The sequence below is a fragment of the Canis lupus genome, chromosome 29 (genome assembly GCF_011100685.1).
Source record: "Canis lupus familiaris isolate Mischka breed German Shepherd chromosome 29, alternate assembly UU_Cfam_GSD_1.0, whole genome shotgun sequence".
In the NCBI taxonomy this organism is placed as follows: Eukaryota; Metazoa; Chordata; class Mammalia; order Carnivora; family Canidae; genus Canis; species Canis lupus.
In genome coordinates, this window is record NC_049250.1 from 26,420,395 (window position 1) to 26,436,288 (window position 15,894).

The 15,894-nt window shown below is 35.9% G+C and overlaps 1 long non-coding RNA gene across 1 annotated transcript in view; it reads right to left on the minus strand.

The window, feature by feature from the left end:
* Positions 1 to 4,947: 4,947 nt before the first annotated feature.
* LOC111093169 overlaps positions 4,948 to 15,894 on the minus strand; it is a 30,818-nt gene continuing 19,871 nt past the window's right edge. Inside the window, exons 3-5 of the long non-coding RNA XR_005381110.1 lie at positions 12,441 to 12,485; positions 8,298 to 8,401; positions 4,948 to 5,080 (exon numbers count right to left, since the gene is read on the minus strand). This is a non-coding gene — a long non-coding RNA (uncharacterized LOC111093169). The remainder of the gene's footprint in view (positions 5,081 to 8,297; positions 8,402 to 12,440; positions 12,486 to 15,894) is intronic.

Consider the following 15,894-nt stretch of genomic DNA (forward strand, 5'->3'; position numbering starts at 1 on the left):
CTTCATGGAACCACTTATGATAATAAAATTCTCAGTCTGTGTTTGGTGAGGATGACAGTAACCATTCTAGATATTTCAAATGGAAGGAGATTGAATACAGAAGAGATTTTTTTTTTTTAAGCAAAATCGATGACATTTCAAGATTCTAGAAAACTGCTGAGAGCTCGCAGATTTGCCACCAATGTTTGGGGAGCTGTGAGGTCACATGAACCACAAGAAACTTTTGGCAATGGACACATCTGGCTCCAGACATGAGGCAGAAGGTTTGCAAGAAAACTACTGGAGATTGCAACAATTTTGTGCCTGATAAAGCCCATGTTTTGCTCACTGCTACCGGAGGAATTCTAATAAGGCTTCGGTCACCTTCCTCCTTCTAATTCTTACATTAGTGTCTCTAATTTTCAGACTCTAAACCTGACCCTCTTCTTACAGATTATAGGAAAAACGTTTCTGGACTTCCAGCTGAGAGAGCATAGAAAGCGGGAAGGTAGTATTGAGAAGCCTCCGACAACCTCATCTTCAATTGTAGTGTATAATTTCTAGTGTGATGTAGTTACTCATGGGGTGGAATGAAGACTTGCTCTTTATGACAGATCTGTATGGCATTAAGAAAAATTAGGATCTTCTCCCAGCCTTAGGTTTCCAAGTAGCACTTAATGTATCTAAACAACAAAAATTCAGTTCTTTCCTTTTTTTAGGAAGATACCTTGAATTACAGAATGGGGGATGCCTGGGTGGCTCACTGGTTGAGCATCTGCCTCTGGCTCAAGGCATGATCCTGAGAGTCCCACATCTAGCTCCCTGCAAGGAGCCTGCTTCTCCATCTGCCTATGTCTCTGCCTCTGTCTGTCTCTCATGAATAAATATATAAATCCTTAAAAAAAAAAAAGAATTACAGAATGAAAACATACTGGAAAGGTAAGATAGTGGAAGCACACAGATTGTTGAAAAGACTATTTTCTAGATTCTGGGGGGCGGGGGGAGATGATGAAGGTTAAATTAAATGAAATGACAACAGAGTTCAAAAGAAGGAATAGATAGAAGAGGCATTTTAACATAAAATTAACTTGAATTGGTGAGTAACTGAATGAGAGGAACCTTGGTTCCTCTCTTTTCCTATACCACCTTCTCCTTTTCCAAACCTACCCGCCATTTAATTGATTACTGTTTGGCTAAATTGTCTTCCTGTTTCTCAAACACATTCCATGTATATTTTTATACAGCCACTGTCAATGTAGACTCTCTCATCATTTCCCACAAGGATAACTGAGACAGGTCCTAACAAAACAAACAAGCAAACAAATTACTCTTCTAAACAAAATCATTCAACAATTCCACATGATCTAAAGGAAAAATTCCAAACTCCTTCATAGAATCAGATACATACTTGATATGTTTATCAGAGCAGGAGTCTGGCCTCCTCAAGTAGTGGGTATCATTTTTCCCCCCTTTTTAGAGCAAACTTCTCCTAAATTCCATATAATTGTGGTAAATATTGCCAATTATGGTGTGGTAGGGTAAGTTTGCTATGTAAGAAATGGAGCCAATCATATTACTTCCCTGCTTGGCCTCAGAGATATATCTAGATATTGGCATATGGCCCAACTAGAGCCAATTAATGACCCTACCTAATGTTTTTTTAGTTGGAACTTCTGGGGAACACTCAGAGATTCAGAGATGGAATAGAGTGAACACCTGTGGTCTTGATCTTGACCGTATGGTAAAGCCATTCTGCAGTTTGAAAAGATAAAGCGAAAATACAAGAAACACTAGACAAGAAAGATGAAAATTCTGCCTGCAGTTCAGGCTGAATCTGTGTCCTTGTCTTTTTCAAGATTTGGACGAGAACAAAGTCTCATTATTTAAGATTGAATTAAAATTCTACATCATACTACCAAAAAGAATGAATAAATGAAACAAAGAAGGAAGGAAAGAAGGGAAGAGAAAGAAAACACATGCTTAATACTATTATGCAAAAGAACATTGGTGATGATACACCTGGGTGGCTCAGTGGTTGAGCATCTGCCTTTGCCTCAGGGCATGATCCCGGGGTCCTAGGATCTAGTCCCGTGTCAGGCTCCCCACAGGCCTGCTTCTCCCTCTGCCATTATCTCTGCCTCTCTCTGTGTGTTCTCATTAGTGAATAAATAAAATCTTAAAAAAAAAAAAAGAAAGAAACTTAGTGACCTAGATATGCAGTTTCATGTTTTTTTCCTGACTTCATGTATGCTTGCCCCCTTTATCTGGACTGTTCTTTCTGTTCCCCTTATCCCTGTATCTGGATTCCTTCTACATTCCTATCAAAACTGTGTTCAAATCTCACCTTCCCACTTATTTTCCCTGACCTTTGTTTCTAAACAGATTTCCTATGTATATTTCCATCACAATCTTTACCGTATATATTATAACTTACACACACTTACATATGAATTCTCCATACCACTGGGAACCCTTTGAATGGAAGACTCATTTTTTTTTTTGTATCCTCAAGGAGACTATTTCAGCAAAGTTATTGCTCAAAACATGTTTGTTGAATAAATAAATGAATGACAGGAAGTAGAGTACTCCATGTCCATGGAAAAATATTATTTTTTCTCATTTATCCTAAGACAAAAATGTTATTATTTTCATGTATAAGTAGATATCTATTACATAATTCTTAATTTAGCAAAACATTAAATACTGAGTCAAAAAAAATAAACTAACATGAATGTGTGGCAGTGCATTTTCCAAGGTATCTAGACCACACTGTTTCTTCACTTCTGCCTCAATTTTTTTTTTGCATATTGATATTCATAGAAAAAATCCTATAAGTGACTGACAATAAGAAATAATTACCAATGTGAATGGCAAAATTAAAGACCAAAAACTAATTCATAGCACCAACTAATAAGATTTGATTAATTCCATTTAGTTCAATTAAATGTTGGTCACATCACCCCAATAGTATGTACTGAAAATCTACTATAAGAAATACAATTTGTTAGGCACCATCACAGATACAAATATAAGAAGTTATCCATAAACAAATATTAATTTTAGTGAAGTGTGGAGAAATAATACACTTTCTAATCTATCTCAAAGTTCAGTTTCAGATACACTGACACTGCTAGATTAACATCGTGTTAAACAGATCATTAATAAACCCAACCAATAGTTGATCATGACTTCATGAGCTTTGAAATTATGCCTTCCATACTGCAATGCAGCCTATAAACAAATACAAAGTCTATACATATAAACATGGTGTTACAATTAATCTACAGACAAATCCATTTTATATCAGATTTGTGGCAAAGCAAATCGAGCAGTGACTTTTACACTAGTGTGTACTCATTCTGTAGCTGCCTCCCACTATTTTGGCAAGACTTTCAAATGTTTTCTTGCTCCATCATGTTCCAGCAAGAAAGCCAACAGCTGTGGCCAAGGCAGCAATTTTGGCAGTGGTAGTGCCCAGATGACAACCTCTGGAGAATTTTCTCCAGCAGTAGCAGTGACATCTGGACCACTTTCCACACTTGAGTGTATCTTGGCTCAATTCCATTTTCTGTATACAGCTGTAGAGCCATGTCTAGTGCTATCTTCAAGTAGGGAAACAGTACTGTGAGACAAAGTTATCTTCTTACCCTCTGATTATAAGATTATTCACATTGTGTGTGTGTGGATGTGTAGTTGCTGTGTGTATGGGTATTTTGTGAGTAGGGTTAAAATCAGTCTGTTTAAAAAGGGAGGGCATTAAATACACTCCATGGCTTCAATGCACTATACCGAGTTATTTCTGTATATTTGGGGGTAATGTATGGACATGTTCATACACACAAGCACGATTTGAATCAGTTACTCAGACAATTCAGCATTTAAGAGACTTTGCCTATTGTAAGATGTGACTGCTTCCTTTATGAATCATTGGGTGCATAGGTAGTGTGTTCATCACTAAACCCTACATGCTTGGAGGAAGTAACATGTAAAAATGCAAATTATTTAAACATAGCATAATCACAAATGAGGAGTAATCTTACCATTGGAGAAAGGCATAAGAAATTCAAAAGAACTAGTAAACAAAACAGCACTTTAACACATCCATTATCTGAGAGCCTTGAAATGCATCATCTGTACTTCATTATGATGCCATTACTACTATCTATTAAGAATTGTCCTATCCACTTATTTAATTCTCACAACCCTGTGAAGTAGATATTATTCCCAATTTTATGGATAAGATAGATGAAGCTCAGGCAAATCAAAGGTCCCATAACTCATAAATGGTGAAGCTGGATTTCAAACCCTCATCTCTCTGTCTTCAAAAGTCACTATCTTTACCTCTGTTCCTCTTCTAGAGCATCTAGGATAGTAGCTTGCCAGTCATTGCATTTTCTGAAACAAGTCTTATCATAAACAATCAACTGTGTGGAGACACAAAAGTAAGAGTTACATAAGGAATTCCAATAAGGACAGAATAAAAAAGATGCGAAAAAGATGGAGACAGGACATTTCAGGTAAGAAAATTTGCCACTAATAGACAAATAAGTGGATGATGACAAGGCAGGTTAGCAAATTGATTGGCTTCTCTGCAACCACACGGTGAAAGTAGAAATTTTGATACCTACAGTGGTTGAGTGACACCCTCTGGATTACTCTCTTCTGGTAGCAATATGCAATTTTGCATATTTGCAATTCCTGACTACTATTGTTATCAAATTTAACATCCCTTGTTTTCTATTTCTCCAACTATTTCCAGCAAAAATGTGAATACTGTGCGCAAGCTCCAATACAGTCGTATGTGACATTGTTTCCTGTCTCTTTTTAAGTCATTATTTATTCTGTTTCTATTCCTTATAGAAATCATTTATTATTTGTTGGAGTTAGTAACTTAGAACTCTGAGGAAAATTAATGACATTTTATTTTATTTTATTTTATTTTATTTTATTTATTACCCAACTAATGGAAATTATTCCTTGATTTTAAAAACGTTTACTTTTTTAAATAAAAGCTTTGGATAAGCTAGATTTTTAAGATGATATACTGTTGAGGCAGCTCTTTTCACCCATGAATCCTGTGGCCATGCTTTAATAAAACCACCTAAAAAAAAAAGAAAAAAAAGCTAACTAAAAAGATGATACAGTGTTGGGCCAATTCAGGTCAAGCAGAGAGAGTAATATATGAATTTAATAAATATTATTTTTAAAAATTTTTTAAAGATTTTATTTATTTATTTATGAGAGATACACAGAGAGGCAGAGACACAGGCAGAGGGAGAAGCAGGCTCCATGCAGGGAGCCTGATGTGGGACTCGATCCCGGGACTCCAGGATCACGCCCTGGGCTGAAGGCAGGTGCTCAACCACTGAGCTACCCGGGGATCCCCCTGAACTTAATAAAGATTAACCAAAAAACTGTCTCAACATTTCATTGAAAGTTAAGGCAATTTATAATATGCCTTTTTTATTGTCTGTGTTCTCAAGCCCTCACATCCAACCATGTACAAGGAGCTCACTAAGGCCCTTCCCAGTCTTTCCTGAGTGTGCACATAGACTTGGATATGCCACAACCTTCCAGGCCAGGTTTTATCAAGGCTTGGTTTGCTTGTCTTAGTTCCCAGATTTTCTGTTAATTTCTAGTTAGTCCACTAGTCTATTGCCTATCCCAACTAGTATTGAAGTCATAGGCTAGTTGAGATGCTGGCCTTTCCTGACTGTTTGCCACTGGCATCTCTACTTACTTAGACAACATTGCAGATAATGGCACTGCCAGCATTCTTCTCCAGATGCAGTCAGCCCCTCCCATTACTTTGGCCTCACTGCTGTGCCATAGAGTTGGAGGAAGGAGAGGTGCCTAAAATACCACAGGCCCCACTGTTCTTACTGAGGTTCAGTATAATGTCTTGAAAAAATATTTCATAGTTTGCTATATGACTTTGGTCAATTTTAGATGCTTTAAGTGACTGGATTTTTGTAATTTTATCTGACTTACCATTTCGATTTTTTTTTTAAGATTTTATTTATTCACTCATGAGAGACACAGAGAGACAAGCAGAGACATTGGGCAGAGGGAGAAGCAGGCTCCCTGAGGGGAGCCCAATGCAGGACTCATTCCCAGGACCCCAGGATCAAGATCTGAGCCAAAGGCAGATGCTCAACCACTGAGCCACCCAGGTACCCCTCCATATCGTTTTAAAGAAAGGATTTGTTGGGATCCTTAGTCCACCATTCTGGAAGTCTTACTCTCTGTTTCCTTTGTTTTTCATTCCCTCATTATTCCTTCTTACCTGCTTTTGGGTTATTTGAATCTTTTTAGTGTACTTAATGTCTTCTTAAATATATCTGCATATTTGTGTTCACAGTTGTTCTTGGGATCACAATATAATTTTAACTTTTTAGTCTGTTTGGAATCATTCTTTAGCACCTCAACTGAAATATATAAAACTTAACCACTATAGAGTTCTCTTTACCCACCTATTACAGTTTACTTACATTTTTATTACATATTTTGGATGTACATTGGATTACATGAAAATTTTAGGTGTTTTGCTCTCAACTGTAACACATGTAATAAAGCACCATAAAAGGAAACAACAGTCAATTATATTAATCTGTACATTTACCATCTCAGTTGCTCTTCTTTCTATTCTTGATGTTCCAAATTTACTTTGGTTGATTTCCTTTCTGTCTGTAAAACTTACTTTCACAATTATTTGAGACCATATCTCCTAACAACAAATTCTCTAAGATTTTCTTCATTTGAGAATGTCTTTGCTTTTAATTCCTGAAACATATTGCCTCTGGATATAGAATTATGGGTTGATAGTTACTTTAACACAGTACAAATGGTAGTCCACTTATTCCTGGACTTCATGGTTCCCAATGCGAAATCCACAGTCATTCCTATCATTTCCCCTTATAAACAATGTGCTATTTTTCTCTGGCTTCTTTCAAAGTATTTTTCTTGTCTTCAATCTTCAATTGTCAGCAGTTTGCCTATGATATAACCAGGCATGGGTATTTATCTTTTCTGGACTCACTGACTTCTTGAATCTGTAGATTTATATCTTTTACTGAATTTTGGAATTCCCCAGCCTCTTTTTTTGTTTTTCTGTTTTTGTTTGTTTTTCATTGCATACTTCTTTCTTTCTGAGATTGTGATGACATGATTCTCAGGACCTTTGGTACTGTCTTAAAGGTCTTTGAGGCCCTTATCATTTTTAATTGTTTTTCCTCTATTTTGTTCAGGTTAGATACTTTCTAAATACATTTTTCAGTTCACTGACTCTTTCTTTGGGCATTTCCATTTGGCTGTTGAGCCCAACCAGGGAATTTTTTATTCCAATTACTATCTAGTTCAATTTAAATATTTCCATAGGCATTCCTGTGCCTTGTATGTCTTTGATAATATTTCTACCTTTCATTCATTCTATGAGGTTCTCCTTACCTGTTAGAGTCTTTTTATAATAGCTGCTTTAATGTCTATGCCAAATAATTTCAATATCTTTGTCATCTCAGTTTTGGTAGCTGTTGAATATCTTTTCTCAAGTGAGATGAGGTTTTCCTTATTCATATTTTGCTGAATAAATTGCATTTCATCCCAGATATTTTGAATATTATACTATGAGACACTGGATCATACTTAAATTCTATAGAGAATGTTGATATATTTGTTTTAGCAAGCAATTAACCCTATTAAGTTCAGACCACAATTTCAGCTACTTTTTGTAGGATGAAGTCTGTGTCCACAATGTTCTTCAGACCAGTCACACATATGTAGTACCCAGTGTGCAGTCTGTGACCTAGGCAGTGGTCTTTCTTAAGTTCAGTTCTCAACATCCATGATAGGTTGTTTAGGATCAGGTCCATGAATAGGAGGAAGTACAAAAGCTCATAGACAGGGATGCCTGGGTGGCTCAGCGGTTTAGTGCCTGCTTTCATCCCAGGGTGTGGTCCTGGAGTCCCTGGATCGAGTCCCACGTTGGGCTCCCTGCATGGGGCCTGCTTCTCCCTCTGCCTGTGTCTCTGCCTCTCTCTCTGGGTCTCTCATAAATAAATAAAATAAAATCTTAAAAAACAACAACAACAAAAGCTCATAGACAAATCAAGGGGGTCACTTTCCCAAACTATTCCCTCTCCACAATCTCCCCGATATTTTCTGGTACCCTGGGCTCCTCTTTTGGCTCCTATTTTCTCTGGAGAGAAAGCTGCAGATTTTTCTAATCTTGCACTGCTGTATATTTCCCACAACTGTAGGATAAACAGCAAGTAGTCAGAGAGGAAGGGAGAAAGACCAAAAAAGAAAACATAGCACCATACCCTTAGGAGCACAGTTCTTTCAAGGAGAAGGAAGTTTTGTCTCTTTCACAGTTAAAGGCTCTGACAGGTCCCTGTGATACCAACACCATGGAAATGCTTGGTAGCTGAAACAAAAAGAATAGAAAAAAAAGAAAGAAAAACAATGATGACCTTCCCATACTCTTTTTGAATGTTAGGAGACCCCCTTCCAAATTCTCACAGCAGAACTATAGGAGGGCTGTTGGAGCTTTGTCTCTCAGGGTTAATTCTCACTTCTGGGTTTCCAGCCATGTTCAAACTAGGCTTGAGAATACAGGAGGAAAAAATAGTAAATCCACCACCAGTTTGATATGATTTTGAATTTTACTCTCCTGCAATCTTCTGGCTATTATTTGCTTTTCAGAGTTTCCAAATAGTTTTTCCAACTATTCTTTTCAGGTTTTATAGGGGCATTTAGTGAGAAAGGCAGAGTATTCTTACTTTATCTTACCCAATATATTTTTGGTACTCCACCCATGTCTTCACCCATAACTCTAGTTGAGAATCATATCTGGTGCTGCTTCTATTTCAGCAAGTTGTCACCATTGGTATTTAAACTCTTGTCTCTCTCCCTCTCTCTCTCTCTCTCTCCCCCTCTCTCTTTCACACACACACACACACACACACACACACACACACAAACCCTTCCCAGAAATAAATTGATATTATTTAACAAGACTTTGCACAGGCCTCCCTTATTCTTTTCTGCTAGAGTTTAATCTGAGGACAGTTCTGTTAATCCACTAGGGGAAAATTTCTGAATCTACATAAGCTCCTTTGGTTATGTGAGAGTCTGGCAAGTGATTTTTCACTGTTTTTTTTGTTGTTGGTTTTTTTTTCTTTTTTTTTCTTTTTTTTTTTTTTTTTTTTTTTTTTTGTCAGCATGCATGCCAATTGTTTTCCTGGAATTGGTACCAATTTACTCATGAAAGGATAACCGTAAGAATCCCTCCCCATTCCCTGTAGTAGAATGCATTGGCTCTAAGTCACAACACTTCTGCCAGGAAATATACTTTAATGAGCTATGGTTGTTTGCAAAATATATGATTATAGCCTACAACTTGAAGACCTCCATGTCACTTCATTTTGTCCAGGTATTTGACAATCAATGTAGATAATGTGAGTGAATGAATAGCCAGGATGATGAGTCTTCTAGGGGTTAGGCAACTCAGAAAACCCTGGGACATTCTTCAGAAATGAAAATTCCTGAAATAGTTGATCCCATTATTTTAAAAACTTTAAAGGCAATGACATTATCAATAAGAAAGTACCTTAAAAGTGGGTCTCCTTTTGATACAAAGTATTTATTTTTAACCATTTGCTTTCAAATGATAGGACATATACAAAATCTCTTTTGGGACACCTGGGTGGCTCAGTGGTTGAGCATCTCCCTTTGGCTCAGGGCGTGATCCTGGGGTTCCAGGATCGAGTCGGTACATAGAGCTCCCCGCAGGGAGCCTGCTTCTTCCACTGCCTGTGTCTCTGTCTCTCTCTCTCTGCTGTGTCTCTCATGAATAAATAAACAAATAAAATCTTTAAAAATCTCTTTCTTATTGGTATCTTCAAATTTCATTACCAAGTTATAGTATGTGCAAGACATTTGGAAAGATTTATAACAGAATATTTTTGTTTCTCTAAATGGACATAAAAGTAATAGCTAAAACAAAAACATACTTGTTGGCGCAAAAAAACAGTCATGTTTCATGTAGCTTTTTCTTTCTTAATTGAAAGAGAAAAATATAGAAATTGCAGGGTGGTGTGCATCCATCTTCATAAAGGGTGTTGAATTAATAATATTGGAAAATCAAGTTTATCTATAACTTTCCTGATATTTAACTTTGCTTGCACACATACACATGTTCATGATCATAGACTACTGACAATTTGCCAATAGTAGAAAATGTAGATTTTATTTACTTAATCTAAGAAACAGAGGAAGTATGATCTTGGAAGAAGCTCAGACTATGACATATTTTAGAATAATAAAAATTTTGGATTTATAGTTTAATTTGTGGCTTACTTTCAATCAAATTTAAATTTTACTTGTAATGCATTTCTTACTTCTTGAGATATTTATGACTTAAGGCTTATGCTGAATCTTGTCTGAGAAATTGAAATATAGGCAGAGATTGCTAGTTGCTCGCCCTATATCCACTCTTGGTTGTTCCTTTTATTAGGGATTCTTGAAATTTTTAGGAGATGGCAAAAAAAAATTCTAGCATTGGATAAGACTTCTCTGAAAGCTCTTAAATGTGTCTCTAATAGTAAATTCCTTCTTATGCTTGCTAATTTCTCCTTTATCCTGTATAGATTGCATATACAACTATTGGAGCTCCTGCAATCATCTTAGCACAAAGAGAGCTTGTATATGGAAACCACACAATAAGGGTGACAAAAGAGAGAGACAAAGGAGCCTAAGTCCATGAGATCACCGAGAAATGACAATCCTAATACTAGGATATAATTTTGTAATAAAGAAGAGGCAGAAAATCCAATTTTTTGAAGTTATTATTATATTATGTCTTTGTTGTTAACAGCCAAAGTAATTTCCTAGCAGATGCAAGATACATGGTGTGTACCATTGGTTGTCTTTCTGTAATACCACTTTCATTTTTATGGAAAAATTTTTCCCCTATTTCAGCTATATAATTCCAATAATAACTGTCATCTTTCTATAAAGCTTTGCCTTTCTTTCCATTACTAATTGATTAATTGATTCACCACTTGAACAAAGCTGTACAAAACAACACACTTAATCCTTACTCCCATCCCCAATTATTATTGATTGATTTTGCAATGTTCATGTGTCTGAAGTTGTATATGTTCAAAGGTTTCAAGGATCTTTGAACTTAGCATTGGAGAGAAAGGGAAAAAATATTAATTCCCAAGTGGTGATATAATCAAAGATGCAACCTGGGCTCTTTGGTGGTCCTATTTCCTACCCTACAGAGAAGGTGGCCAGAGAAAAAGGAAACAACCTGCAAAGGTTTTAATGACTGGAGGAAAGAAAATACTTCTGGTCATTTTCAAGTCTTTGCTCCCAGTCATCCTTAAAACTATGTTACATTTTTGTTCATTCCAGAGATATACTATAAAATTTATTCCACTTTCTACCTAAACTTCTTAGAATGATGGAAGTGCTTGACATCTGCTATCAAACTATAATGAGCAATTAGATTAACTTGGGTCATTTTATTGTTTACACAATACAAAGACTTGTTCATCTGTTTCTGCATAACTGGAATTATGTTAGTTCCTAAAGTTGAGCAAAAAGTGATTCATTCAGGAAAGCCTGGGTGGCTCAGAGGTTGAGTGTCTGCCTTCTTCTCAGGAAGTGATCCTGGGTCTGGGGATTAAGTCCTGCATCAGGATCCCTTCATGGAGCCTGATTCTCCCTCTGCCTCTCCCTCTCTGTCCTCTCATGAATAAATAAATAGAATCTTTAAAAAAAAAAAAAAGGGGGATTCATTCAAATTAGTTCTTGCCAGAGAAACTTACTCACTAAGACATTTAAGACAGCATTAATTCTCACTCACATTCGGAAGTTAATATTTAGCCCAAGTCTTATACTTTGTCTTGAAGTTTTCATTCTTTCCCAATCTCCTAATTCTTTGTTATTATCCTTTTTTTCTCCTTCACTTATGTTTGCTTTCTGAAAATGAACCTGCTTGACTCAGCTTAAAGGAGGGAAATGGTTGGTCATTATTCTACATATATTTACCTAATTAAGAACTATCTTAGGTATCAACAAAAGAAATTGTACTGAGACAGGATTACAAATATGACTAAAACATAGTAACATAGCATCCCCTTTCAATGATCTTAAAGATTAGTATAGGGGATCCCTGGGTGGCTCAGTGGTTTATTCGCCTGCCTTCGGCCCAAGGCGTGATCCAGGAGTCCCGGGATTGAGTCTCACATCAAGCTCCTGTGTGTAGCCTGCTTCTCCCTCTACCTGCGTCTCTGCCTCTCTCTCTCTCTCTCTCTCTCTGTCTCCCATGAATAAATAAATAAAATCTTTTAAAAAATTAGTATAGTTACGTAAAGATAAAGGCAGAGAAATTATGATGTTAGAAATATTTATAATGAACAACAGAGTACAAACAAGGGAGTAATCATATTTACCTTAGAATTGGGAGTTCTTAGTAAAGACTTCACAGAAGATTCAAGCTAGAACAAAATTTTAAAAGGTGAGTATAGATAAGAAGTTAAAGAAAATTATTGTCTCCTGAAAATTCTAAAGAGCTTTTTTTTCCTGGTCTATAGGTCAAGTAAATGTTTAGCGTAGATGGCAAGCCAGAAATAACATTAACTATTTAGCTAGGTAATGAGGCAGAAACAAGATCATAGAAGGAGTGGTATGATTTGCTAAAAATTCAGATATTTCTCTGTTAGTAATGAGCAACTATTGGAAAGTTTGGACAGTATGGCAAAGTCCTTTGATTACAATAACTTAATTCATATAAAAGTCAGAGTAAGAATGAAGTAGTGAGGATAAGTGGAATAAATATATTTAAGAGAACATAGAGCTATAGAATTTCTAATATTTAGTAAACAAACGTGTAGTTGATTAAAGATGAGCACAAATTCTTCACATGTGGAGTTTCCTGTCCTTGAATCTGGGCTGGCTTGTGTGACTAGTTTGGCTAAAATAATGGAACAGAAGTGGCACTGTGCAATTTTCACACACAGGTCTACAGAGACTGGTAATTTCCACTGTGTGGACCTTTGAACACCCTTTATGGAAACCCTGAGCCACAATGGAAAAAGTTCAGCTACTCTAAGATCATCACATGTGAATGTTTTGATACACAAATTCACCTGAGCCTAGCTTTCCAGTCATCCACTCCAAGGTACCAGTCACATCCTCTAGACAACCCATTTCACAGCTGGATGATACTTTATAGTCTATACTACATAGCAGATGCCTTAGTCTGTTGGGCTGTTTAACATTTGCTATATGTGGTATTGCAACTGTGAAAGAAAAACTGGAAGGTCTCAGGAAGATACTTCTGAACTCTCAACAGCTCAGAATTCAGCAACATTTCCTAGACTACAGAGAAAAATCTCAGAGCAGTACCATTGAGATACCAAATTTGCATCTCAGATTTGGTCTCCAGATTTTATCTCAGCCATATACATGACAAATTTAAGAATAAATGACCCCTACTTCCTTCTAAGTGGCCAGAGTATGGACAGTTTCTTTGTGTATCATCTCTCCCAGATTGCTCAGGCATATGTCATTACTTGCAATAATCTCTACTATGATTGTTGAAAAATTGATAATTTTGTGAAGCACGTACTTTCTCCATAATTATCACATCACTTAACAATTTAGTGTAAGGCAAAACTCTCCCATTTTCTTATATGTTTCTGTATTTGCTTAACTATCTATTCATTATAAGTACAGACTCCTGGATTCTCTTGCATATTCCACAACTAAAGCTTTCCAAGTGATTCTTGCATTTTGAAAACTACTCTAAATGAACTTTAGAATCAGATAATCTAAGTCAAACAACAGTATGATATTATTAGGATCTTATTAATTAAGTTAATATGTTAATTTAGGAAGCACTCATATCTCCACATTGAGATATTTTTATCATGAAATAAGAAATGTCTTTTCATTTATTCACATCTATTTTTGTGTCTTGTCTTTCAAAAGTATTTTATGTTTCTTTTTAGATAGGTTTTGAACATTTTTCATTAAGTTTATTCATAAATATTTTATATTTCTGGAAATGAAAATCAGGTTTTCTCATCTTTTATAACTTCTAAATGGTGATTAATTATGGCTATAAGTGCTATCTATCTATTATTTATTTATTTATTTATTTATTTATTTATTTATTTAGGAGAGAGAGTATGAGTGGGGAAGGGACAGAGGAAGAGGGAAAGAATTTCAAGGATACTCCCTACTAAGTGAATAGCCAGACACAGGGCTCTGGGCTTGATCCCACGACCCATGAGAACATGACCTGAATTGAAACGAAGAGTCAGGTGCCTAGCCAACTGAGCCACCCAGGCTCAGCAATTTGTGACTGATTTTTATATTATGACATATTGTTGAATTATTTTATTAAGATAAGCATTGTCACTGATTCACTTCCAGTTACATTATCATAGCATCTGCACACAGAGAAAAATTTATTTGTCTTATTTTTGTGCTTTTAAGAGTTTTATGTCATCTAAGTGCATTGGCTCATACTTTCAGTATATTGTTAAGTAGTAGTTAAGATCATGGGAATCCTTGCCTTTTTCCTAGACTTAATGGAATGTTTCCAGGGCTTACCCACTGAATAGCTATTATTAACATACTGTCTTTAGGACTGAGATACATCCACAAAGGAATACATTCAACACTTCAAGCCAGCAATGATGGGCCAAATCCTTCTCATGTTTCAACTCTGTCTTACTATCTCTTCTGACATATATATCTCCTTTCTGCCACTTTTCTCCTTTGCTCATAAATGCTCATGTCATTACATGGGTTCCAGTTGGGTAATCCAAGATAATCTCCCTAATTTAAGTTCAGGCAATAAGTAACCATAATTACAAATGCAATGTCTCTTTTGACATGTAAGGTAACAGAAGGTGACAGTGATGAGAGCAAAAATTCCACCTAATACTGAACCCTCTTCCTTGTTTTATCAAAATTTGAGTTTCTATTAGAAATGGCCAATAAATATTGTCAGTGATGTTCAGGACCTATGGAAAAAAAATCATAGTGATCTTTCTGTTTAGACTTATTCATAAAATTAACTAAATTAATATATTTCCAAGTATTGCCTTATTCTTGCATTCCTCTTATAAAATACACCTGCTTGGGGATCCCTGGGTGGTGCAGCGGTTTGGCGCCTGCCTTTGGCCCAGGGTGCGATTCTGGAGACCCGGGATCGAATCCCACGTCAGGCTCCCGGTGCATGGAGCCTGCTTCTCCCTCTGCCTATGTCTCTGCCTCTCTCTCCCTCTCTCTCTGTATGACTATCATAAATAAATTTTAAAAGAAAAAATAAATAAATAAATAAATAAAATACACCTGCTTATCGTTTATTATTTTCATAATGTGATGGTGAAGTCACCCATTAATTTGTCAAGTATTTTGGCACTGATATTCATAATAGATACTCATATGTAATGTTCCTTTGGGAAGCTGTCAAGTTTAGGTATCAACGTTACACTTGCTCTAAAAAAATTATTTGGAAATTTACCTTTATTTTCTGTGCTTGGAAAGAATTTATGTATCAGAGGATCTATGTGATCTCTAATGATTTAGTGGAACTCCCAAGTTAAATAATATGGACATGATGACTTATCTTTCATAACTTTCACTACATCTATGAAGATTGGTTCTTATTAGAACCAATATAAGAATAAGGAACCTTATAAGAATAAGGTTCTTATAAGGAAACTTATACCTTATACATTATAAGAAACCTTATAAGATAAGGTTCTTATTAATATTGAAGTGAATTTTGGTAAATTCTCTTATTCCCCATAAATCAACCATTTATTGTATGCTTCAAATTTATTTTACATATATGTGTGCAAATTGTCTACTATCACTTTTTAATTTTTA